This window comes from Cavia porcellus, unplaced genomic scaffold, assembly GCF_034190915.1.
Source record: "Cavia porcellus strain 051 isolate PalLab524CR breed Dunkin Hartley unplaced genomic scaffold, mCavPor4.1 scaffold_5, whole genome shotgun sequence".
Classification (NCBI taxonomy): Eukaryota; Metazoa; Chordata; class Mammalia; order Rodentia; family Caviidae; genus Cavia; species Cavia porcellus.
The window spans coordinates 77,062,394-77,076,676 of NW_026947488.1; the positions used below are offsets into that span (position 1 = coordinate 77,062,394).

At 34.7% G+C, this 14,283-nt stretch overlaps 1 pseudogene; it reads right to left on the reverse strand.

The window, feature by feature from the left end:
- Positions 1–4,325: 4,325 nt before the first annotated feature.
- Positions 4,326–13,639, reverse strand: LOC100722569 (afadin- and alpha-actinin-binding protein-like; annotated as a pseudogene).
- Positions 13,640–14,283: the final 644 nt, after the last annotated feature.

Consider the following 14,283-nt stretch of genomic DNA (forward strand, 5'->3'; position numbering starts at 1 on the left):
CTCACTCGATGGGAGGGGTAATCTAGCTCAGGCTTTGCTCTTTCCTACAGGCCTAACGTCCGCCAAGTAAAACGACCGGGCTGGGCCGCGGCTCCCAACAAAGATTCAGGGAATTTTCAATAATGAAATCATTCTAACATTCTGGTAAGTTTAGGTGATTAGGGATCAGTGTAGAATTGGTACATATGTAGATTGAGGCTTCCAGAAGATCTGTGTGAATATCAAAGGCACAATGAATCTGGAGTTTTTATTTTACTGTTTTTTTCACATCTGATGTTTAAAGACTCAAAAGTATTTTTAATAGAGAATTTAACCCACTTTAAAATGGAAACATATAACAAAATCCTACTGTTTCCTAGAACTCTGTTCTCATAGAGTACAGTATTCTAAAGCAAGAGGTTTGTATTACAAATCAGCATGTTTACTGCTGATAAAATAAACCCTTAGGAGAAAGTCTTGACAATCTATCAGTAACTGTTTTTAAAATTTCTGATTGCCTTTCTTCAACCACATTACTGCTAAATAACAAAAGAATAATTATACTCTAGGTAAATTTCTTCCTCTGGAATATGATAATCTGAAAGTCCATTAATATATTTAATATTTAAAGATGTGACCATGTATTAAACTGAAGGTGGAGATTGAATATCATTCCAGAGCTACTTCTTTGAGATTACAGGTATGATTACTGTTAGGAGTACATTCATTCATGTCTCCTATAATATTCTACTAATGGTCTAACAGACAGAAAATGGGTACTGCTACACAACTCCAGAGTCACAGACAGTGAGCTGATGATGCAAACAGGCTGGGGGATGGGAGGAGGGAATTCAAAGGGACCATTCACAAACAGGGTGAGTGTATGCAAGTAGCTGAACTAATGGAAAAGGAAAAGGCAGATAGAACCATACTATTCTACCTAGCAAGAACTGGACGTTCTATATTCAGGGACAAGTAGGGCTAGGCAATTAAAGCTTTGTGATGAAAATCTAGAGGCAGACCTTGACCTGCATTTTTTAGCATTACTATTATCCACAATAACATACTTTTCACTGGAATATAGCATTCTGGAGAAGACCAGAAGGAAAGAAATGGGTCCCCTCAACAAAGGAAGTTAGTAAAGTGAGAATCAAAGCCCACAGAGAGGATAAAAAAAGAAAAGAAAAGAAAAACTTAAACAGAAGGCTGTATCCAGATGCAGTTTCACCAGAGCTGGTCCCACTATGTGAGAAGTGCCACTGAAATCCAGAGATGCATGGTCACAGTGAAGCAGGTGTCTGGCAAGCACAAAGGCCTCGATGGGGAGACATTGTAGCAAAGGAAAGCAGTGGACCTGAGAACTGCACTGGCGAGAGGTGAGTGTGGGGGACTCAGTCCTCCTGTGGGAGTGAGCCATTGGCCAGGCACCATGTAGGAGTCAGGCAGGATAAGCCCAAAACCAGAACAGTAGCCGGCTTCATTCAGCCACTCCTAGCACAGAGCAGATTGGTAAAAATTGCTTAGACTGAATCCTGCTCCTGTGCATGGTCCAATAGGTTGAGGTTTCCCTAAAGCTATCCCTATCCAACCCTGCCCATGCAGCACACACTAATGTGGTGAAGATGCCCTGTGGTTAACCAGCTCAGAAGGGAGGGCCCAAGATGCCCTGCCCCTGCTTATACTCCAGTAGTCACCAGCAGATTAGGGAAAGCAGAAAACAGCAGAAATCCCTAACCAGCACAATTTAGAATAATTATAACCAATACAGGAATTGCCAGGGACCCCACTACCACATGTCTAGAAGAAGCCAGGAACATGACAAGAGGAAGAAGCAAAAGGAAGTCTCTGGCACCCAACCTAAGCAGTACTGGTCCAGGAGATGTAAACACAGAAGAGATCGGGAGTTGTACACCTGCAGTTTCTGAAGAAACAGCAACTGACATAAAGAAACAACTTTGTGAAACTATAAAAGAATTTAAAACAGAAATACTATTACAAGTAAAGGAAGATATAAGAAAAATAATAAAGTACCTTTAAAGTACTTTTAAAGAAGACACAGATGAAATAGAGGAGCATAGAAAAAGGAGGGAAACCTTCAATGAAAAGTATAAAAAATTTAGAATACATGAAACAGATTCAAAGAGATTACCTGGAAATTAAAAACTCCATTGAAAGCTGGTGAATCTGCTTGAAAGAAACTAAAGATAGACTATCAAACCTTAAAGATAGGTTTGTAACTTGTAATCACAAAAGGAAATATCTCTTACAAATAACAAGGAACCAGGAAGTAACAATACAAAGGCTAGAAGATGACAAGTTTCTTTAGCTTAAGAATAAAAAAATGTGAGTGAAGAAGCAGGGGTAAATAATAATGAAATACAAAGGCTATTTACAGAAATAATTAAAGACAATTTCCCAAATATAGAAAAAGGAAATGATATTCAGATAAATAAGGCATACAGAACTCCAGCCAGCTATAACCAAAATAGATCTATACCCTGACATATAATGATCAAGATACCAGAAATTCAACACAAGAACAGAATTTTGAAAGCCATCATAACAAAGAAACAGATCACCTATGAAGGAAAACCCATCAGAATCATAACAGACTTCTTGACACAAACCATCAACTCAAGAAGAGCATATAGTGAAGTATTCCAAGTCATAAAAGAAAATAACCTCCAACCCAGACTGATATATGCTGAAAAACTATCTCTCAAAGAAGTAATAAGAACTGTGGGAATAAAAAAACCCAAATGTGTAAATGCTATTGTAAAAAAGAGAGGAAAAGAAAGTGCTCTAAAGAATACAACTGCAAGTGTGTTTAGGTGTGTAAGATAGATGACCATATTACTAAGTTTTTGTTGGATCATTGAACACAACTGTTTGCAGTCTCACTGTTTGAAGGTCCACTTTGTATGCTTCAATTTTGTAAATTGAACAACTATATCTAAGATGACAATATGTAATCTATTAACTAGTGATTTCTTACTATTTATTTTTTTGAAATGTTGTATTACTTGTACTCTTTTACTGTTTAGTTTTTTTTCTTTAAATAAAATTTTAGAAAAAGAAAAACTATCTTTCAAAATTAATGGAGAAACAAAATGCTTCCATGATAAAGACAAGCTGGGGGATTTCATGACTACCAATCCAACCGTACAAAAAATACTGAAGGACATTCTAGAGAGAGAAAAAAAGGACCATGGTTTCAGGAAGAGTGGCTGAAGGGGCCCACTGAATGGAGTAGAAATTGGAATGAAGAGGAAAAGTAGACAACCAATGGCAGAAAAACAGCATGGCAGAGATGAGGCAGAGAAGGTTGGCCATAATCACTAATATGGATGGCCTTGATACACTAATAAAAAGAAACAGGCAGAGTGGATCAGGAAGTAGGGTCCATTGAGATGCTCTGTATAAGAAATATAATTAACCTGAAAGAAGGCGTAAGGACTGAAAATCAAACATGAGAAACAATGCTCTATGTGACAGGGAAGCAGAAAAAATGTGGGTGTAGGTCCTAATAAAAAAAAAGTGGGGTAATGGTCCTAATATACCTATAAACTAAAAGTATTTAACTGGTATGAAATATTGTACTTATGGTGGTGTGAAATTTTCAAGTCTTAAAGCTTAATATAATCATGTATATCTACATACAAAATGTACATATATTTTATTTTATTTAAAATATATGAAACAGGTAGTTCCAAAATCAAACTAAATTCAGAATTTTGCAATAAGATTTGTTTCTGATGGTGTATACAATCATTCAAGAGAGTTTTATACATTTCATCTTTGTTCCTGGTTTCTGTTTCACCAGCCCTCCAGGACCCCCTTTTTCCATTAGTTCTGCAATGTAGTTTAGAACATTCATGGCTATATTTTCATCCATTTGTTCATAACTAAGTGTTGTAGATATTCATTTTGTAGATATAATAAATGTAGAACTTGTTTTGTTAAAAGTCTGCATTCAAATAAAGGCTCAACTTCCAATGCCAACTATATTTGGAACAAAATTAAACATTTACAATAGTTTCCTAAAAGTGCTATTTTTAATACCTATAGAGAGGAAACTCATTCCAGTGCTTCTGTTTCCATCCAAACATTTATACATCCTTTTATTCACAGAGACAGATGCTTCTGTTACTAAAAATACGTCCCCAGCTTTTATATCCTTTTAAATAGTTTTATATCCTTTTAAATAGCTTTAGCATTTCAGCTCTTTGGGGGAAGACAGGTAGTTCAAACAAACAACTAGGACTATTCTTAAATCACCTCTGGATGATTCACTTTTGACACGCCCTGTTTCAACAAATTTGATGAATATGTTAGTGAAAAAGTTCTCATCCACACATGTACCATAAATCATCTTTTTCCACTTGAGAGTTTGTGTAGGTCAAAGAGTATTCATTGTAGTAACCTTGTGATCCAGGTCTGAAAGCCATGCTGCTCCACATCTGAGTAGTACATTCTCTTCCGGTCTGATTTGGTTTTGTTTCTTCAGGAGTTCTATTCAACACATTGATTGATCTATGATCTGCTACACAGGAGTCTGGCAGGAGTCTAGAATAGGTGAAGCAGATAGAGACTTTATCATTTTACTTTCATTTTATTTTTTAACAGTTTTTCATATATTTGTTTGCCATTCATTTCTCTTCATCTAAGAAGTGTGTACTCATCTCAGATGCCCATTTTTGTTTTTTTAAAAATGTTATTTAAAGAAAAACAAAACAAAACAGTAAAAGGGTACAAGTAATACAGAATTTAAAAAAAATAAACAGTAAGAAATCACTAGTTAATAGATTACATATTGTCATCTTAGAAATAGTTGTTCAAGTTACAAGATTAAGGCATACAAAGTGGACCTTCAAACAGTGAGACTGCAAACAGTTGTGTTCAATGATCCAACAAAAACTTAGTAATATGGTCATCTATCTTACATACCTAAACTCACTTGCAGTTGTGTCCTTTAGAACACTTTCTTTTCCTCTCCTTTTTACAATAACATTTACACATTTTAGGTTTTATTACTCTCATAGTTCTTATTACTTTTTTTTTGGAAGAAAATAAAACCAAATGTGACAAAACAAAGCAGTCAGTCAAAACAAAGAATGGACATAGTACATGATATAAAAACAGAATACAAGGTAATCAACAATGGTTACCATAATGCCTCTTGCTACCTTAAAAATAATTGTCTATATCATCAGGTATAATAAAATTGAACAAAATAATACAGAACAAAACCAATAAAACCTAAACATTGGAAACATTACTGAAATTCAAAAGAAAATAACAGTCAAACCAGAATGGGCATCATAGTGAATCTTATTGGCTTCAAAGTAGTTGCCTATACCCTCAAACTTGATACTATCAAACAGAACAGTAAGACATTGTCACTTTAGATGTGCAAACTGGAGACCCATCAGACACACTGGGAGGTTTTGTTTGTTTGGACTGTATTGGAAGGTTGTCTTGTTCAGAGTTTCCTGAGAAGGGATTGAAAAGTTTCACATTTTCTGAGCTCTGCCGGTCAAAGGAAGTCATAGTTAAAAATTTGCTTCAACCAAATGGTTCGCTTTTCTTCAAATGTCTTTTTCTGCAATTTTAGGCCAATAGTTACTTCTTATAAAGCTTCATCTTTCCCAAAATTCTTTTTGTGCTCTTTAAAAAGGCGTGATTCTTCTTTAAGGCATTTCTCTTAAATAACAGTCTCTTAATAGTGAAGTGGTATCATCACCATACACAGTAGAAAGCTGCTGCTGAATTTTAATCATTTCTTTTTTTTTTCTTTTTTCTTTTTCCTTTTTATCTGTACTGGGGATCGAACTCACGACTGCCTGCTTGTAAGGCAGGCGCTTATGCCGCTGAGCTAAATCCTCAGCCCCCTAATCATTTCTTTACATGGTGGAATTTCTAACTCCAGTTTCTCAGTTTCTTGTTCATGGTCTTGTGATATTATGTCTTTATCATTAAAAGCTTGTAACTTTAAAACTTGATTGTCAGGTTTTCTACATGATTTCAAAAAACACTGTTTTCTGATGCTGTTTGTAAGTTGCTCTCATAGTCTCACAGGAAAGGTCCCACATGCTCTCTGTTCCATTCTTTGGGATCTTCTTCAACATCAGAGCACACAGTTATAGTCTCATCTGCTCTTTCTCTAGGTTTCTTCTTTGGGGGAGAAAGAAGAAAAATCATTTCCTTTCTCATTGGCTGAAAAACCTTCTTAAACTCAGCATTTTGCATTAGGATTTGTTTCTGATGGTGTATACAATCATTCAAGAGAGTTTTATACATTTCATCTTTGTTCCTGGTTTCTGTTTCACCAGTCCTCAAAGAAGCCTTTTTTCTATTAGTTCTGCCATGTAGTTTAGAACATCCATGGCTATATTTTTATCCTTTTTGTTCATAACAAGTTGATGTAGATGTTTATTTAGTTGATTATAGTCACACTTTTCATATCATTATTCTAGTGAGTAGTTCTACTTGCAATCATATTTTGCAATTTTTGTACCTCATTCTTCTTGTTTTTTAGCAGTTGATACAAACTCCTGTCCTTGCACTGTAGCTATCTCTCTCCTGAAGCCCAGTAATTTCCCTCCTAGAAGTTTCCAGTTGTTCCTTAAGTTTTGCATGGTGCTCTGCAGATGGTCCATATCACTTTCCAGTTTCAAATTTTCTGTTTCCACATTTGCCTGAGCTAGAAGGTTCTGCACTGAAGTTCAAGTAGCTCACCCATGCAATTTAAAACAGGAACTGTGTTTTTAATTCTCTCTTTGCTTCTTTTCTTTTGGGTTCTTTGTACAATGAAGGAAATCCAAAGGTAGTCAATTCTTGATCAAGATATGAAATACTTTGCTCAGTATTGTCTTCTGTGAAAAAGGCATTGAAAACATTGTGTACATTTTTGATAAAGACATTGAAGAAAATAGCATTTTCTGTGAGTATAAAGATGCAGACATCTTTGTCTCTGAGATGTGTTGAGAGATATTTTTGCTTTCTGCAGACAGACCTGGATCTATAACAGTCATCTAATCTCCTACAGCAATTTCCAGAGCCAGAAAATAGTTCAGTGTGGAGATATATAGTCAGATACTATCACTCTTCTATGTAGACATCTCCATCACTGCCCAGAGTGGCGAGGTGTCACTGAGGGACTCCCACAACCCTGAGGATCCACACAGGATCTGCTTCTAAGGCTCCCGCCTCTCTCCAACAGTGCTCTGATTTTCTTAGGAACCATTCACATCACACTCTCTTGAAGCCTGAAGAGTCAGCACAAAGGCACATATTGTTTCTGAGAGTGCTACATTCTTTTATTTTTCACAATTTCAGGGTTAAACTATAAAAAGTTGATTTAGATTTTCAGTGCTCTTAGTTGATGCATGATGTAAATAAAGTGATAACATGCTATGCAATAATCACCTCATCGTTTCGTCTATAAAATAGAAGGGATGTTAATCAACACATCTTAAACCACAATTGATACAAATTTGCCTGCATTAACCATTAATATTCAAGTTATATGAGTAGACAGTGTATGTCAATATTTGTTTTAACTTCATCCTCCAGGAATTTGTTGAATAAATTGCAGCATTCATGCATTCATTTGTGGATTGATTCATTCACAGCATTTTATTGACTTTTCTATAATGACTAGGTTGCAAAGAGCTCAGAAAAGTGGAGAAAGGATGTGATCATTGAGCCATAATTTCTAACCTTACTTCATAGGAAGAGCTATGCAAACTTTCACTCTTACCCAGCAGTGAGGTGGCCAAGAAGGCACAGTTGGATGACTTTGAAACAGGAAAACTGAAAAGAGGAAGAAAAAATGGATGAGTACAAAAGGCCCTAAGCTTTTTCATGTTCTGTAAGTATTACAAACCATTCATGTTGTATTCTTTAGAGGCCTGAGGAATCAGCACACCGACGCATGTTGTTTCTGAATGTGCTGCATCCTTATATTTTTCACAATTTTGGGGTTATGCTTTATAGTACATGCAGTAGCTTTACAGTTTCATACCTTCTAGTTAGCCTTCTGTGGATTTATGGATGTGAAATGAAATTTATGTACCTGTTTTTAATGTCAGTTTCATATTATATTATTAGTGCAGTTTTAGTATAGCTTTATTGTGTGTTTGAAACAAGTTTGTGTGATATCTTCAGCTTTGCTCTTTTTGCTCAGGTTGATTTCAATATCTAGAATCTTTAGTAGAGAATGTGAATTTTGGAGTTATTTTTTCAATTATTGTAAAAAAGATTTATGTATTATGATAGGGGCTGCATTGAATGTATAGATTGCTTTGAGTGTGTATTTTTATAATATTGTTTTCTAATCCATTCCTTTTCATTTATATTTCTCATCATCAGTTTTTTCATCCATCTTTTATAGAATTCAGTTTACAGATTGTTCCTCTCCTTGATTAGATATATTTCTAAATATTTCATTTTAATTTTTGAGGTTATTATAAATGAAATCATTTTCTTCATTTATTTTTAGATAGTTCATTGTTAGTGTATAGAAACACAACTAATTTTTAAATATTGATTTTGTTTCCTATCATTTAATGTTTTTATTAGTTTTAATATATTTTTGTTGGTATATTCAGGCTTTTCTGTACATGAAATTATGACTTCTGTAAATGGTGACAGTTTTACTGATTCTTTTCCTTTCATTTCTTATGCTTGCCTATGATTTGTGACTAGGATACCTGTACAATATTGATGAAATAAGTATAAGTGCACATCCTATTATATTTTCTTGCTCCTTATTTTAGAGGAAATACATTCAACTTTTTGCCATTGAGCATGATGGGAGCTGTGAATCTGTCATATATGGTTTTTATTGTGCTGAGATACATTACTTCCATACCAAATTTCTGCAGATTCCTATCAAGATAGAATGTCAAATTCTGTCAAATTCCTGTTTTTAAAAATTTTTAGCACCAAGTACATTTATTAAAAAAGAAGAAAGTGATGAAATATCTTCATATCTTCCCTTTAGATATTAAAAATAAAAGATGATAAACCAAAAACAAGTAGAAAAAATAATAAAGATCATAAAACACAATCCCTTATCAAACTACCATCACCATTTTTCATATATAAACATTTTAATTCTTAAATTTCTGTAAAGACAGAAAAAGCTCTGAATAAGCTAACCAACTTTGATAAAGGAACAAAATTAGAGCTCCAATCCTCCCAAATCCCACGATTTATCACAAAGTTACACCAATCATGACAAAATGGCATTGGTATCAAGATAGAAAAACCACTGAAGTACCAATATAAAGTTCCCAAATACATACCCACATAAAAGGCAATTGATTTCTGGCCAAGATGCAAAAGTAATTAAGCTGGGAAAGGATTGTACCCTCAGTAAATGTATTGGAACCCAATGTGAAAAACCCAAACCTTATAGCACATCAAAAATTTCTTTAGACATTCAAAAGTCACCTCAAAGTGGTTCACAGTGGGTTAGTCAAAGTAAAGGCAGATATGGCCTGAGTCATTTCTTGGCTGCAGTTATTCTTTCTGGAACAAAATACATGTGTTTTCCTTATCATATAAATAAAACAATATGACAATGACCAGTGCTGTCGAACACTTTTCACATATTTATTTGCTGTTTGTATTTCTTAATCTGAGAAGTATGTGTTTGTGTCAGATGTCCATTTTTGGATTGGATTTTTAAATCTGGGAGGACTGATTTTTTTTAGTTTTTATATGTTCTTGATAATAATAGTTTATCTGAGGAACAGCTGACAAACATTTTCTCCCACATAGCAGGTTGTCTCTTCACTCTGTTGGTGGTTTCTCTTGATGTGCAAAATCCTTTTCAGAAGGATTAGATCCCATTTGGTGATTCTTTGGGGTAAGTCCTGTGCATTCTGGGTTTTACTCACCTGTGCACCTGTATACCTGATTATCCTGTACACCAGGTATAATCAAGCAAAAATTTTCAGCAGTGATGGTTTATATTAACAAACTAGAGGCCAACCACTGGCAGGTCTCTTCAGGTCCTAGAGAGAGTATGTATCTCACTTAGGTGTGCTTTTGTCTACTTAGGCAAGATGACGTATATAACTGCTATCTTTACATCATACCATTTTCATCATGAAGGACATTTTCAATCTATGAGCATGGCACTGCCTTTAAAATCTTTGGAGTTTCTAGTCCTATAAAATTACATGTGTACATGGTCAGTCTGAACTGCATAGTGAGATTCTGTCTCAAAAAGATAAAAAAAAAAGCCTGTTATGGAAGGACAATGCACTACTCACACATCTGCAGGCTAATGGAGACCTTAAATGAAACATCAACTGCTTTGGTGGGATATCCCCATCTACCTATGGTGTTATGGATTACAAAAAATGTAATTTAGTCAAGGTAAATATGGTAGCTCAGTACATGTAGAGACTCACTGGTGTATCAAACAACTGATTGATTAAATTATTTTTAGGAAATCCTATTCTCACTTTTCCTAATAGTTCTTTTTCTTTTCTCCACTTGAGGTTCACATTCTGGGCTTAGTTTGTGTTTCAAGTAGCAGAAGTACCTAATTCAGTGTACACTGATTCAGATCTAGGGGTGATGCTTCTTATACTTGTGCACCTACTGATCTCACCTAAAATGTAGTAACATCAAATAATAACAAAGTAATATGGTCCTTCTAGTGGGTACTATTCTCTTTCCCATTGGATGGAAAACCTTACCAGAGTTCCCAAAACTTCTATTCTGGATTGATCAAGAGAGGGGAGTGGTTTGGCTTAGTGGCTTCAAAGAGTGATACCACCTGAATAATTGTACTTTGACGTTGATAGCAACTGCTTACCTGAGTTGTTTTGAAATTGGTTAGATCATGGTTACATGTAGGTACAATCATCCTATCTATAAGGATTTATAGAAGAGTCTTCCTGAACCTGTTGAACTGTATTCTGGCTTAGATCATTGATGTTTCACTGAGAATGTGTCATTAAGGTGTTGCATCAATTGAATGAAACAGATTTTCACCCCTATATCTATTCAGTGGGCACATAAAGTAGTGGAGAACAGGACAGTTGTCCAAACTGCCTTGTGTCAACTCAGTTCTCCACATGTTTTTTTTTTTTTTTTTTTGGCTCTAGTTCTCATGTGCAAATCTGAGAATGCAAATCTTGAGATAAGAAGACACTGGACAGAACACCTTGGGTCATGTCACAATCCACTTGGAACAACAGGCTCTGTCCCAGCACATCGTTCTTTCCTGGGTAGAAAGACCCAGGGCTGCCTGCTTTATGGTTCCTTCATATGGTTCCTGTCTAAGTGTGTAAGTCAAGTCTCTGTATTCCAGGTGGCTTCTCTGAGCCTTTGGGAACAGGGTTATAATCCTAAACTTTTATATTCCCTTGGTGCCTATCTGTAAATAACAGACTTGCTTAACTAAAGTTGTATGATTGAATTTTCTGCTTCACCAGATTCAGACGAGTTTGTAACAGTGAACATACCTTAGATGAGACTAATGTACAAATTCATAAGGAACTCAAGGGCAAAGAAAAACCAAAAAAAACCACGAATTTAAAAAAAGGAAAAGAATTTGAATGGACATAATTCAAAAGAATTATGAATTTGCTTTGTCAAATTGCCAATAAGCTTTGGAAAAAAACATGCTCAACATCACTAGTTATTGGGAAACTGCAAAGCAAAATCATGAAATATTCCTTTATTTCTGTTATAATGGATATTACTGAACAAACCAAAGATAATAAGAGTTAGTAAATTTATGAAGAGAAAGAAAACTTCATACTGTATAAATGTAAGTTAGCATAACTTTTATGAATATCTTCAAAAATTATAAATATGAGTACCAAATGATATAGCACTCTCACTTCTACATAAAACTATTCAAAAGAGATTAAATCAGTGTGGTAAAGAGACAGCTGTACTTTTATACTTATTGCAGCTTATTCATTCTATAGTTAATGCATGGAAATCAAAGTGCCTCTCTCTGGATGAGTGAGTTAAGAAATTGTAGTATGTCTACACAATGAATACTATTCAATCTTCCAAGAGGATGAAATCCTGTCATTTGCTATCACAAATGGATAAACCTGGAAGACATAATATTAAGTGAAATAAGCCAGACAGATATGATCCAAGGTGGAATATGTAAAAATTGATCTCGTATGGGATTAAGGTTGCAGTTCAGTGGTATTGTGCTTGCCTTGCATATGTGAAGTGCTGAGTTAGGTGGTCCAGTGAAGGGGAGAGGCCAATCTCTTAGGATCCTAGAAGTTAGGAATGGACTATTGCTAACCAATGGAGAATAGACTATTGGATTAGGTGGTTGGATTACATGGTAGCTCATGTGGGAGTGAATGAAAAGATGTTAGTCAAAGGATACAAATTTTCAGTAATACAGAAGAAATGATTTTAAGAGCTCTATTGTGTAGTGCTTACTAGAGTTATACTTGAAATTGCTGGAGTAGGTTTCAAAAGTCCTTACCACAAAACTGACTAATAAATATGAGAGGATACATACATTAATCAGCTTGAACTAAAGAGAACACAATGCATATATGTGAGGTATAATCTAAAAGCATAAAGCTTAAGTTTAAAAGAAATTACAGTAAAAGACTCATTGCCATTTATCCTCTTGGAAATACACTGTCTTGATTTGGAAACACTTATCCCATTATTTTTGCCCTTTCCTGAAGTAGTTCTGAAAGTCTCATTTCAAGTCTTTAGTTGAATTTTCCTGGCTGCCTTGTGTCCTGAATGCTTTTCATAACTTTGGGATAGAATCAGAAATTGTATGGTGCTTGATCAGGTGAAAAAGGCGGATGGGGCATACTACAATGTTTTTACAATCTTGACTTCCTTCCCCCTGGATGGCACAGGGCAACAGCATTTACATAAGTTTAGATCACACCATGTCTTAAAGACACAAAAGATCTTCTAATACTGCTTCAGAAAGTGTTGCAAATGATGCTTGTAGCAAAGGAGAGGATTTTGAGGGTTCCAATGGCTATGTATTTTTTACTTTGATGTTTTTAAAATTTAAGTATTTATCGTGCACTTTGATCACACCTTACTTGGTGAAAATGTCATCTGGAAACCTTAGATATATACTTTTTATATCTCAGTAATACCACAGTAAAACAAGGGTGGATAAGAGTGATATTGCCCTCAAGATTGCAAATGATTGAATAATTAGACAGTGTTCACCAATGTTAGAGTGAAGTAGAGGATCTCATGTTGTCTGAATATGACATTTACTTTTCTGAAAGCAGAGAGTGACACTAGCATTCATATCACTTCTCAGAAGCTCTTAAAATACCACGGCCATTGTTCACTCCTTATTCTTAATAATGAAATCTCAGAACCTATGTGATATAATTACTGACCTATTAATTCCAAACATCAACCATAATTGGTAATGAAACACTGGTAGCTGTGTGATATATAATTTGCAGAATTCGAGTCTATTGATAGGGTTTACATTAAGGCTGGCATTATAAGAGATGATGAATCTCTCTAAAACATCAGAGTTAATCATGAAGTTTAGTATAAAATCAAAATACTGTAGCTATAAATATTACAAACTTTCATGCTGTACGTAACGGTACATTAACTAGACAGGAGTTAGAATGCTCTGCACTGTTAACACATAATTCATAAAACTATAGAAGTAATATTCTCATGTAGCTATAAAGATCAACCTGTGTTAAAGGCTGTTTGAGTTCATTCAGTTTACAAACCGAGTAGGTGTTACGATTTTTCCAACAATAATGAAACTGACCAATAAAATCAGTTGCCAAAGGACTCAAGGATAATAAACAGTATTGTGTTTGTTTTATGCAGGCAATGTTGTAAAATGTTTCAAACAAAACATTAGAATCAGATATCTTAGATTTTTTCTATGTAGCTTATAGCTTCTTAATGAAATACAGCCTTTGTATGATCAGAAAGAACAAAGAAGAGACAAAGTTTTTGCCTCTTAAAATCACAAAAACGATGAACCAGATGAACTATATCTGTTCATGTGTAGAAATGAATGGGTCAAGCACTCAAAAATTTTTAGGTAGTTAGTTAAAGCAATGACAAAAAGCAGTTAGGAAAATTTATTCCTTCAAAGATAGAATATTAAGTTTTTAGGCTTAACTATCTAATATTTGTAAGATATGCAGTGTGCGAAGTGATTATCATAATGATTTTAATCAGAACATAATAGTGTTCTTGATATATACACATTTAGTCAGTGTTTGGTGCTTCTTTCAATATTATTAATGATAAGGTTAGGTTCTTTAGTGCAATGTTAAG